Source organism: Neolamprologus brichardi, chromosome 13 (genome assembly GCF_056152115.1).
Source record: "Neolamprologus brichardi isolate AB-2024 chromosome 13, ASM5615211v1, whole genome shotgun sequence".
In the NCBI taxonomy this organism is placed as follows: Eukaryota; Metazoa; Chordata; class Actinopteri; order Cichliformes; family Cichlidae; genus Neolamprologus; species Neolamprologus brichardi.
This window is the reverse complement of record NC_142116.1, coordinates 31,589,443-31,601,869: the sequence shown is the minus strand read 5'-3', so window position 1 is coordinate 31,601,869 and position 12,427 is coordinate 31,589,443. Positions and strand designations below refer to the sequence as shown.

At 51.8% G+C, this 12,427-nt stretch overlaps 1 pseudogene; it reads right to left on the bottom strand.

Moving 5' to 3' along the window:
* Nucleotides 1-4,416: 4,416 nt before the first annotated feature.
* On the bottom strand, nucleotides 4,417-10,186 carry LOC148100056 (uncharacterized; annotated as a pseudogene).
* Between the last annotated feature and the right edge of the window lie 2,241 nt (nucleotides 10,187-12,427).

Below are 12,427 nucleotides of genomic sequence, written 5' to 3'. Positions count from 1 at the left end.
AATGTAGCCAGGTCGGCTGGGTAATGTAGCCAGGTCGGCTGGGCAATGTAGCCAGGCCGGCTGGGCTATGTAGCCAGGTCGGCTGGGCAATGTAGCCAGGTCGGCTGGGAAATGTAGCCAGGTCGGCTGGGCAATGTAGCCAGGTCGGCTGGGCAATGTAGCCAGGTCGGCTGGGAAATGTAGCCAGGTCGGCTGGGAAATGTAGCCAGGTCGGCTGGGTAATGTAGCCAGGTCGGCTGGGAAATGTAGCCAGGTCGGCTGGGAAATGTAGCCAGGTCGGCTTGGTAATGTAGCCAGGTCGGCTGGGCAATGTAGCCAGGTCGGCTGGGCAATGTAGTCAGGTCGGCTGGGAAATGTAGCCAGGTCTGCTGGGCAATGTAGCCAGGTCGGCTGGGCAATGTAGCCAGGTCGGCTGGGAAATGTAGCCAGGTCGGCTGGGTAATGTAGCCAGGTCGGCTAGGAAATGTAGTTTGAGCAATTAGAAATTATTTTACTGCTATTGTTAATCATAATCATCATTACCATTGCATTAATAATACAATCTGCATTATTGATATTGTATTCAGATGTTTAAACATATTGGTACCCGATTAGCCTTTACTACATGTGCAGTTATAACCACTCTAAACTGTTGAGTTGAATCTATAATCCTAAATGCTTTTGAATGCTTGTTATAATCTGAAATGTGTATGTGCTGGCCTTCTGTCTGGTGGAAAAAGTTACAAGTTGAACATGAGTGCAGTTCATGATGACACACAAACACACAGTAGACTTTATCTCATTTATAGGTGAGAGGTTAATCATGTTTGCCTGTAAATCTAAAATTGTCTCTGTAAAAGAGGAATAGTTTGTTGCTGTCTCTGCAAACAGAGGAACAGTTGGGTTTTCAAGACGGGAAGTGAAAGTCAGAAGGCTGAAGCATCTGCTGTGGAGATGGAGACAATGTTATTTTTAAACTGTGTTAAGTCATTGTGGTTTTGAAACCTATGAACTGTATCTGAGTGACGTTTAGGGGTGTAGTAAATTTAAGACCAGAAAGATATAAAATGCCTGCTTATGCTCTTTAAGATGGGGATCGGCGCTGTCTGCGTACAGCGGGCGGTTTTCCCACGCGTGTCATTAAAATCATCGTTTGACTCCACCCGGCCGGAGCAGTGTTGTTATTATGGAAGTTGATTACCTCCTCTATCCCTCCTCAATATTGAACCTTAACAGTAGCCAGGTCGGCTGGGTAATGTAGCCAGGTCGGCTGGGCAATGTAGCCAGGTCGGCTGGGCAATGTATCCAGGTCGGCTGGGAAATGTAGCCAGGTCGGCTGGGCAATGTAGCCAGGTCTGCTGGGTAATGTAGCCAGGTCTGCTGGGCAATGTAGCCAGGTCGGCTGGGAAATGTAGCCAGGTCGGCTGGGCAATGTTGCCAGGTCGGCTGGGAAATGTAGCCAGGTCGGCTGGGCAATGTAGCCAGGTCGGCTGGGTAATGTATCCAGGTCGGCTGGGCAATGTAGCCAGGTCGGCTGGTCAATGAAACCAGGTCGGCTGGGAAATGTAGCCAGGTCGGCTGGGCAATGTAGCCAGGTCGGCTGGGAAATGTAGCCAGGTCGGCTGGGCAATGTAGCCAGGTCGGCTGGGAAATGTAGCCAGGTCGGCTGGGCAATGTAGCCAGGTCGGCTGGGTAATGTAGCCAGGTCGGCTGGGCAATGTAACCAGGTCGGCTGGGTAATGTAGCCAGGTCGGCTGGGAATTGTAGCCAGGTCGGCTGGGCAATGTAGCCAGGTCGGCTGGGAAATGTAGCCAGGTCGGCAGGGTAATGTAGCCAGGTCGGCTGGGCAATGTAGCCAGGTCCGCTGGGAAATGTAGCCAGGTCGGCTGGGTAATGTAGCCAGGTCGGCTGGGAAATGTAGCCAGGTCGGCTGGGCAATGTAGCCAGGTCGGCTGGGCAATGTAGCCAGGTCGGCTGGGCAATGTAGCCAGGTCGGCTGGGTAATGTAGCCAGGTCGGCTGGTTAATGTAGCCAGGTCGGCTGGGAAATGTAGTTTGAGCAATTAGAAATTATTTTACTGCTATTGTTAATCATAATCATCATTACCATTGCATTAATAATACAATCTGCAGTATTGATATTGTATTCAGATGTTTAAACATATTGGTACCCGATTAGCCTTTACTACAGGTGCAGTTATAACCACTCTAAACTGTTGAGTTGAATCTATAATCCTAAATGCTTTTGAATGCTTGTTATAATCTGAAATGTGTATGTGCTGGCCTTCTGTCTGGTGGAAAAGGTTACAAGTTGAACATGAGTGCAGTTCATGATGACACACAAACACACAGTAGACCTTATCTCATTTATAGGTGAGAGGTTAATCATGTTTGCCTTTCCAGACGGGAAGTGAAAGTCAGAAGGCTGAAGCATCTGCTGTGGAGATGGAGACAATGTTATTTTTAAACTGTGTTAAGTCATTGTGGTTTTGAAACCTATGAACTGTATCTGAGTGACGTTTAGGGGTGTAGTAAATTTAAGACCAGAAAGATATAAAATGCCTGCTTATGCTCTTTAAGATGGGGATCGGCGCTGTCTGCGTACAGCGGGCGGTTTTCCCACGCGTGTCATTAAAATCATCGTTTGACTCCACCCGGCCGGAGCAGTGTTGTTATTATGGAAGTTGATTACCTCCTCTATCCCTCCTCAATATTGAACCTTAACAGTAGCCAGGTCGGCTGGGTAATGTAGCCAGGTCGGCTGGGCAATGTAGCCAGGTCGGCTGGGCAATGTATCCAGGTCGGCTGGGAAATGTAGCCAGGTCGGCTGGGCAATGTAGCCAGGTCTGCTGGGTAATGTAGCCAGGTCTGCTGGGCAATGTAGCCAGGTCGGCTGGGAAATGTAGCCAGGTCGGCTGGGCAATGTTGCCAGGTCGGCTGGGAAATGTAGCCAGGTCGGCTGGGCAATGTAGCCAGGTCGGCTGGGTAATGTATCCAGGTCGGCTGGGCAATGTAGCCAGGTCGGCTGGTCAATGAAACCAGGTCGGCTGGGAAATGTAGCCAGGTCGGCTGGGCAATGTAGCCAGGTCGGCTGGGAAATGTAGCCAGGTCGGCTGGGCAATGTAGCCAGGTCGGCTGGGAAATGTAGCCAGGTCGGCTGGGCAATGTAGCCAGGTCGGCTGGGTAATGTAGCCAGGTCGGCTGGGCAATGTAACCAGGTCGGCTGGGTAATGTAGCCAGGTCGGCTGGGAATTGTAGCCAGGTCGGCTGGGCAATGTAGCCAGGTCGGCTGGGAAATGTAGCCAGGTCGGCAGGGTAATGTAGCCAGGTCGGCTGGGCAATGTAGCCAGGTCCGCTGGGAAATGTAGCCAGGTCGGCTGGGTAATGTAGCCAGGTCGGCTGGGAAATGTAGCCAGGTCGGCTGGGCAATGTAGCCAGGTCGGCTGGGCAATGTAGCCAGGTCGGCTGGGCAATGTAGCCAGGTCGGCTGGGTAATGTAGACAGGTCGGCTGGGTAATGTAGCCAAGTCGGCTGGGTAATGTAGCTATGGAGCCCCCAGTGTGATTTTGAGAATAAGTAGGTATGTCGTCGACCGACTGACACAGAACACAGTGATTGTGAGAGCGAAAAACATAATAGTGTTTATTTCCACATAGTATGCGTAACACACATGATACAGAATAAATGGTGATAACACAATTGCCATACTTTCAAGCAAGGTGCTCCTGTAGCGAGCCTATATTATGTTACATTTGCAAAATAATTAGACCGCCAGGATGAACGCCAACACGCTCAGGGAAGCTATCACACCGGAGCCTCGTGTGGATAGTGGAGAACATGAATGTGCACCATCTCCGTGCTTTGCGGACTCGCCGTGTCCTGCGGTTGTGGGGTTGACATGGCGTGGGATCTCCGTTGAGACTGTGTGGTTGACATGACGCGGGACCTCAGTGGGTTCTCCGTGCTTTGCGGACTCGTTGTGTCCTGCGGTTGTGGGGTTGACATGGCGCGGGACCTCTGTGGGTTCTCCGTGCGTTGCGGACTCGCAGTGTCCTGCGGTTGTGGGGTTGACATGGCGCGGGGTCTCTGTTGAGACTGTGGGTTCTGCGTGCTTTGGGGACTCACTGTGTCCTGCGACTGTAAGGTTGTTAGGGCACTGAATCGCTGTGTGTTCTCCGTGCTTTGCGGACTCGCCATGTCCTTCGGTTGTGGGGTTGAAATGGCGCGGGATCTCTTTTGAGACTGTGAGTTCTCCGTGCATAGTGAACTCGCCGTGTCCTGCGGTTGTGGGGTTGAAATGGCGCGGGATCTCTGTTGAGACTGTGAGTTCTCTGTGCATAGTGGACTCGCTGTGTTCTGTGACTGAAATCTATCAGCCTGGGGTCGATCGTTCCCGTTATTCTGCCTCGACAGGCCATGTCGTAAAGCTCTAGCGTGGTCAACGGAGCGTTTGAAGCGCACACTCTATCGCCCCCGGAGTCAACTTGTCAGCTATCGACCGTTTCCTCTCCCATTCGGCGAGACACAAAGTCAGGCCCATCCATCTCGGGTCCCGCGAACTCGTAGGGTGTTTCACGTCACCTCGTTTGGCGAGATGCAGCCAATGTTGCATCAGTTTGCTGTACAGAGACACGCCGACATGGCATAGGAAATCCGTGGGGCACGGACAGTTGCTGAACCTTGACGTTATACCCCTAGGTAGAGCCACGTTTCTGAATTCAGTCTCTAGCGTTTCGGGTAGCCGCTTGAAGGAGTACGCCACAATTCCCCTTCGCTTAATACGAGGCGTTGTCACCACGACGACACGGTTAATGCCTCTGGCGATTGCTAGGGCTTGCTCGCGACCTCCCGGCGTAACAACTGCGACACTTCTGCACGGGGTGCGGGCCATTGGTGTTATGTGATGGGATACCGCCACGGCGCACAGGGCTAGATTCAGCACATTGTCAGCCGCGGCATCTGAGTGCGCGATCCCACTCTCCTTCGCAAACACCGGCGTTAGCCCGCATCCGTACATCAGAACGGTGTACAAGTCGCGCGTCAGAGATCTGTAGTTGTACGCCTTGTAGAACTTGATCAACTTCCCGTCCTCCTGCAACTGCACTACTCTGGCGTAATCCTTGTTGCGGATGGGGTCGAAGAACACGTGTCCCTCGGTGGCCGGGGTAGCATATGCAAACTCGATGGCAATGTAAGAATTGAGTACCAGCACACCAGCCGCAGCCTCGTCGTACCACTCGCTGCCCAATGTCACCGAATCCGAGTCCTCGGGCCTCAGGTCTGCCCGAGGGCGACCGTCGGAGTTCTCGCTTTCACTCGATTCTTCTTCGCTGCCCGAAGAGCGCTCAATCGTTCTCGCGAACGATCTTTTGTGATCTACCGAATACCAAAACCTAGCTTTTTTGGGGATGAGCATTCCATCCGAGGCGCACCGTTGCCACCTGTGAATTTGCGTCTCGTACTGAGAATGGACAGCTGCGGCGGCGGCGCGAACAGGAACCCGCGTGGGCTCATCGACCCCAGACTCCCATCTGTATTTCAACTGAGATACTTTGAAACAATAAGCCGACGGGTTGGTCTTGGACCAGGGTATAGGTCTGGCCCACAGTTCAGGTCCCCGTATCCCCTTAGGCACATTGTGGAATTCACAAAAATGCTTCAGTGAACGATCGCAGTAAATGTAGACTCGGTCCAATTCATCGCCTTTCGCCGTTTCGGCGCCTTGCGATGCGTTGTCACAGTAGAGGGTCTCAACAGCGACATGCAGTCCGGCTTCCCTCTGTTGCCGTGAGAGCTGTACACTTTTGCGATCCGCGTGCAACACTAGGTTACCAAAGCTGTTCACTGTCTCGGTCGCCACGGCGTTAGCGAGCATCGCTTTCACGTCCAATCTCTCGGCGCACTGGGACGTACAAGATACGATGTAACTGCTTCTGCTGGACTTCAAAACATCCACCCCCGCGGGGAGGTGTGCGTCCACGGCTTGGTGTCACGCTCGGCTTCTGGTGTAAACACGGTCACGTTACGGGACCTAAACTCTGGCGAACCAAGCCACAGACCGTTGAATGTACGCATAAACTCCCTCGCGAAAGCACCTAATCTCCAGTTCTTCGTGTACGTTCCCGGATAGCATCACACGAGCCAAGGCGTAAACAAATTCTGCCGCCGAACAAACCTGCGCGTCGGAAAACAACAGAAGGCTAGACTCGACGGCCGTGTCGCTGGTGCCCAAAGGACGCGCGTACCATTCGTTCGAGTGTACTATTGTTACGAGGTGTGCCGCTGGAACCGCGGATCTGTCGCCGAATGCATCCAGCGCGTGGTTCGATACTTTACAGAGACCCGTAGACCACAGCTTTTCGGCAGGACAGGCCATCACACGCAAACACAAGATGTCGAAGCCTCGCCACACGAGCGGGTCTTTGAGCCGAGCCATCTCGGAATGCAACTCGAAGCGACCCAGCGTGCTGTCCCCGGATTGCAACGCCGCCGCCACTCCAAAACGCTCAGGTGGCGCTCCGCACAGCCATCTGATAGCAGCGACACCCGGGGGTCCTTAGGCCCTACGCTGACTAGGCTCTCGGATACAGGATACTCGGTTTCCCAGTCGCGTTCAACACCGCCATGACCGCGGCGCTTGACAAAAGTCCATTGCGCGCATACGAGCGAAGACCACGCTCTTCGCTCCACACTAGATACGTCCAACGGGTCCCTGTAACCATTCCGCATGAACATCTTGTCGAGGACGGCGTGTTTAGGCCTACGTCTTATGGGGTCTCGTATGACAGTAGGATCTGGCCAGTCGGGTGTCTCGTTTCTCAGTACGTCCGTCCTGTACTGCGAGCTACTGTCCACTATCACCGCGACCGATTCCAAGTGTTGCACCAAAGGACCCTCGCCTCTGAGGTAGAACAACGGCGACTCCGAGGCGAACGCTATGGTGTGGCCGTCCACAACAGTTATACCCGGGAACCGCTTGACATCTGAGGACGCCACGCGCCCAAGCTAGTGGTGACTTTCCCTGGGAAAGCGTCGACCCGTTCAAATTCAAACACCGGTCCTAGGGTCCTGGAATACGCTGCCCGAAGCAGCTCTTCTTTGTCCCCGCGAGGCAAAAGGCCGCAGCCGTTGTAGAATTCCTAGCACAGCAAAGGCGTCGGGTTGCAACATCTCGCGAGTAGCGTGGCCAATCTGTGATCTTGGGCGCATAGGAAAGCGCCCACCGTGTTGGCTCGCAACATGCGAGAGTTTGTCTCATCCGTGCCCCTAGTCCATACCGAAGCCCCCCTGTGTCTACTCAGGATTATCAGTCTATACGAGGGAAAGCAGTTGACCCTGCAACTCTGAGCCAAATGACTAAGAAGCGCATACACTGGATGGAGCCGGCCTCTACCGTGCACCACGAATTCGTAATCGAGCACGATGTCCCCTACTTTCATATCGGGCACGCAGGAATGCACCGATCTGTAGAAACACGTCAAACACGCACTCACGTCGAAGTTCCTTTTGGCGCCCACCGTTTCGGTCACCCTGACGTAGTGTCCGAGTAACACGGCCTCGTCCAAACAGGCCTCGTACGCGCAACCACACTCGCCCACGGATCTGTCGGCTCGGGCCACCGCGTGCCGTCCCGGTTGGGACTTACGGGAAAGGTGGCGTTTGTATTCGGCTAGAGGAGACAATAACAGCTCCTCTTCCTCGATCCTGTCGCCGTCCGAGTCCACGGCGACGTCGATCAAAGGGAAGAACACGCCGTCTCCTATGACAGCTTTCTCCTCGCGCATCCCCGGGGGTTTTTGTCTCTTTGCCGCCACGATCCATGACAGCGTCTCTCGTTGACACGCCGACGGACCGTTGCATTCTTCTGTCACTACGTCGAATAGACATTGTTCGTATTTCGCGTGCGCAGACTTGAATAGGCGTACGAGCCTTTGTTCCTCGTAGCCTCTGGCGGTGTCGCTGCATATAGCTTGTTCTATCCTGGACATCGTCACCTCCGGGTCATCCGATGCGGTTCATTGCGCTCGCTCGTAAGGGGATGATGGGGAATAATTTAGTTGGAAGAAGAAACCCGTTTGCTCCATCAACGGAGCCGGTAGGCCGTCGGTGCGACTTGCGTTGAGTTCAATCACACACTGGTCGTCGCTTAACACTGTGTCTTCACCCAGCCATTTGGGTCTTGGAACGACCCCCTTTGTCCGAGGTATGTGGAGCACAGCTCTCCCGCTGCCATGCTTCTTGTGAAAAAACCCACACGCTCTCAATATCTTTACGTTCAAAACACCCAATGTACGCACACCAACAGTCACACGTGCAAAGCACTTGCTGTCATCCACACCGTGACCAAATAACACACAGTGTCCCGTCGGAATCATGTGCGATCCAAATCTCGGCTTTGTTGTTGTCGAAGGGAGAACACGATCGGACGCTCTGTTCTCATCGCGATCCGTTGCCCCCTGAGTGTGTTCGGCCGTTATGGCAGCAGCAGCAGCAGCAGCAGCAGCAGCAGCAGCAGCACCAGCAGCAGCAGCAGCAGCAGCAGCAGCAGCAGCAGCAGCAGCAGTAGTAGTAGTAGTAGCAGCAGCAGCGTCTCCGTTTTCTTTGCCTTCAAAGTACAGTGCTTCTTGTGTGTCGAGTAAACCTTGCTCTATGTCAGGTGCCATTGGTCTTTCGGTACCCGGCACATGCAGTCTCACGGTCGAAACCAAAGGCCTGGGGTTAGCGGATAGCATCTTGCGTAGTTTCATCAAGCTCCCGTGCGATTCCACCCTTAGTTCAAACGTACTGTCGGTAGGCAGGACAAACGAGTTGGATAACGACAGATAAGTCGCCATGATAACTTTAGCTTCATCTAACTCTACATTCCAGGCAAAGAGAAGACCGGTCGGAGTGTTTGACAACTCTGTGTTGTCGTTCAGAGTCAGGCTTCTGAACGCAAGAATGGAATACATGATAGCAATGCAACTGGGAATCTCCAATCGTTTCTGGGTTACAATTGACATAGAGCCGGGCAACAAGCACACCGCGTGGTCAAACGCATAACCGCAAAACCCACGGCGTGTTGTTGGTGCTACACCAGGGGTGTCCAAACTCCGGCCCGCGGGCCAACTGCGGCCCGCGATCCATTTTTAATTGGCCCGCAAGTAATTTTATAAATAGAATCGAATATGGCCCGCACTTCAACTTTTGCTTGAGTGTATTGCACTTCTTAGTTTTAACACCAGGGGGAGCTACTGTCGATCGAGGCAGTTGCTCCACAAAAAGGACAATCACAGAAGTGTGCACTGCCCACGTACACGCAAAGTCAGCTGATCTCATCTGATGCAGATTTGCTCCTTGATCAAGTGACATTTGTCTGGATTTTTGGCACGAGTGGCGATCAGCACCGCGGCTGGATGTCCCGATTTACATACCCAGCGCAGCTGATACTCACCAGAATAATTTACTAAAATTATATGCACTCCTGTCCAGTTCAGTCTGTTAATGTTGATAACGGTTTCAAACGAACGTTAATAGGTGTGTTGCTAAGCCTAATAACTTAAATAACAAACTTGAAATGTGCCCGTCCCATTTTCCCCTTTATTGTTTTTTCTCTGTGCTGTAAATCTTCTGTCTAAGAAGAAATCTGAGGCTGCTGTTCTGAGAATGAGCTACCAAAGCTTTTTCTGAATAAATCAATAAAGATCCATTTATGGAAAGGCAGTTTTGTCTTTAATTATATTCAACAATATAATATATTTGACCACTTGTAAGTGATTTTTCTAAGTTTAATACACTAAAGTTAAGGTTATATACCTAATTTCTAGTAAGTGGCCCAGCCCCTCCTATATTTTTATGTATGTGGCCCTCAGTGAAAAAAGTTTGGACACCCCTGTGCTACACGATTGGGGCACGACTTTAGCGCTGAGCTTTGCCGCGTGCGGGGTCACGGCGCTGTCTCAGTCTCGCCATGCCGTTGCCTCAACTCTTATGTGCGACTTGGTCTGCGTTACTTCGGGAGGACTGTTATACTTCGCGGCTTGGTATCTCATGGTGTATCTATCGGCTATATACGCTCACCCGACGTTACGGAGCAAGTTGTTACAGTCGGGGTCCGACGCCGACAAGTGTCTGTGTCGCACGTTTGACATTTCCGACGCGGCCGACTCAGTGGTGGAGTACAGAAGTGGGGAAATCTCAAAGGCCATGCACTTGGTGTTTCGGGACATGCTTGCCGAACACACCCGCCCTGCTACCGGGAAACGTGAAGATGGCTATAGAAAGCAGAGACCATTGGTTCGCCGAACATCACGGTCAGGCCAGTCGACATGAGGCCGATGCTAATACGGGGCCTAAGTTCGAGTACCTGGGTAACATAGCGTACGGTCTTCACAGTAGCATTAAGGGCAAACTGAGCGCAGACACAATGAGACCCGTGGCGACGTCACTGGTGGATGTCGACGTCACTGGTGGATGGCGCCGTTCGAGACTTTGATTTGTGGTGCGATTCGCTATTCGTGTACAGTACGGACCACGGTGACACAGAAGAATCGCTCCGTGGCACACTGGAGGACGGTGTCACTACTTTCACGGATGTTGCAGGATCACTCGACGAGGGTCTCGTGTCGACACCAGACAAGCCGATCGACGAGACGACAAATTCAAATAAAACCACCGTTGAGGAGAATACACATCAACCCGATGCTGACGTCGAGGTGGACATGTTGACACTGGCTGTAGCTAACCTTAGTGTGTCCCAGGGCGTCGTACCAAGCCAACACTGTGTATGCAAGGGACTTGTGGTCGACAGCGTCGAGAATCTGGGGTTTGACGAGGAGGACGCGTTCTTGGCGAAGCTGGCCCATGTGAACAAAGAGCTGTACACAGTAAATGACGATCCCGTGATAAACAATCCCTGTATGACAAACATAGGCCAGACATCATACAGTGTACAGGGGTCCAAGGACCACCACTACGTGAATGCTGACAACATTTATCCATGGTTGATACAAGCGTTATGGGTGCTCACGACTAAACGGTCTCATGCTGCTAGCGAGCCCAGAACACCAGAAACGCTCGCAGTTATGGTACATTTGATAGTGAAAAGACTCCCAAGTCAACCCAGTACGCTTTCGGTGTGCAACAATATTGTGCAACTGCGTGAAATCTGCGACAAAGAGCGTGAGTTTGTCCCGATAACGGCTATAGTCGGAGGTATGTTTGGGCTGAACATCCAAGTGATCGTGCACGGAAGCGATTACAACGTGTTCAATCCACACTATGTAAACCAGCCCCACGGTGCGTTGTATTTGACCCAGCACGGTTGGTGTGTCATCAGCGACCAACCTACACCACGGGGATCGATACCCGTGGGTGACACCTTGAAGGAATATCTTCGCTTGAATGACATTGCAGTGAAACCGGTGAAAGGCGACGGGTACTGCGGATTTCACACCGCTTCGGTGTTATTGGACCTGGAGCAAGAATGTTTAGTCAAGGCACGAGATATATTGGTACAAAAAATGGCGGCTCATATCTTTGCGGACAGAGCGAACCAAGAATTTACAGTGTACCTTAACGACAATAAAGTCGACTGTGAAAACGCTTTGTACACTCTACTTATGACACCGAAGAGATGGCTTTCGGTGGAAGAAGTACATTTCATCTTATTAGCCCACGGGAAAACCTCTCTATGTATAACAAAGAACTCATACCCTCTGTACAGCGATGAACATGTTTATTTCCACATTGACAATAATCATTTCCAGCCTATTATTAGGGCAACAATGCCCTGAGCGGTCCTTGAATGTACAATACAAAAAAAACAAGCACTCGTAGACATACAGCAAATGTAATCTCATGTGTGTATAATAAAGAACCCTTGCCCTCTGTACAGAGATGAACATGTTTAGTTTCACATTGACAATAATAAAATTCACTTGTGGATATATAGTAAATGAAACCCAGTGCAGCAGGGACTAGTTGTGTCACTCATTAAAGCATTAAAGCAAACACACAGGCGCGCACACACATAAATTGGCATTAATATATACATGTACCGGTCAAAGTGAACAGGGAGACAAATCAGCCGTCGTAATAAACACTGTTACATGTGTTCATATAGTCAACACCGCGGTTCAATGCATACGCGTAGCTCTGATTGCTCTCAGTGTCAGGGACGGGCGATGCGGGTCGGGGAGGTTGCTCTGTTTCGAGGGAAGGTGGTGTTTGTGGTAGTGACACGGTATCTGCTCTCTGGCGGGATGCTCATGCTTGTGACACGGCTGGGGTTTGTATAGAACTTGACCCATGGGGGGCTGTTCTTTTGGATGGTCTTGGCGCAGGAAGCTGTCTTCGAGCAGGAGCAGTTTCGTTGGGCTCACGTGCAGGAATCCTCGTTGTGGTCGAAGAATGACGCCGTTTATTTTTCGATGGACGTTGTGGGATCAACGTAGGCGGTGGCAGAGCGT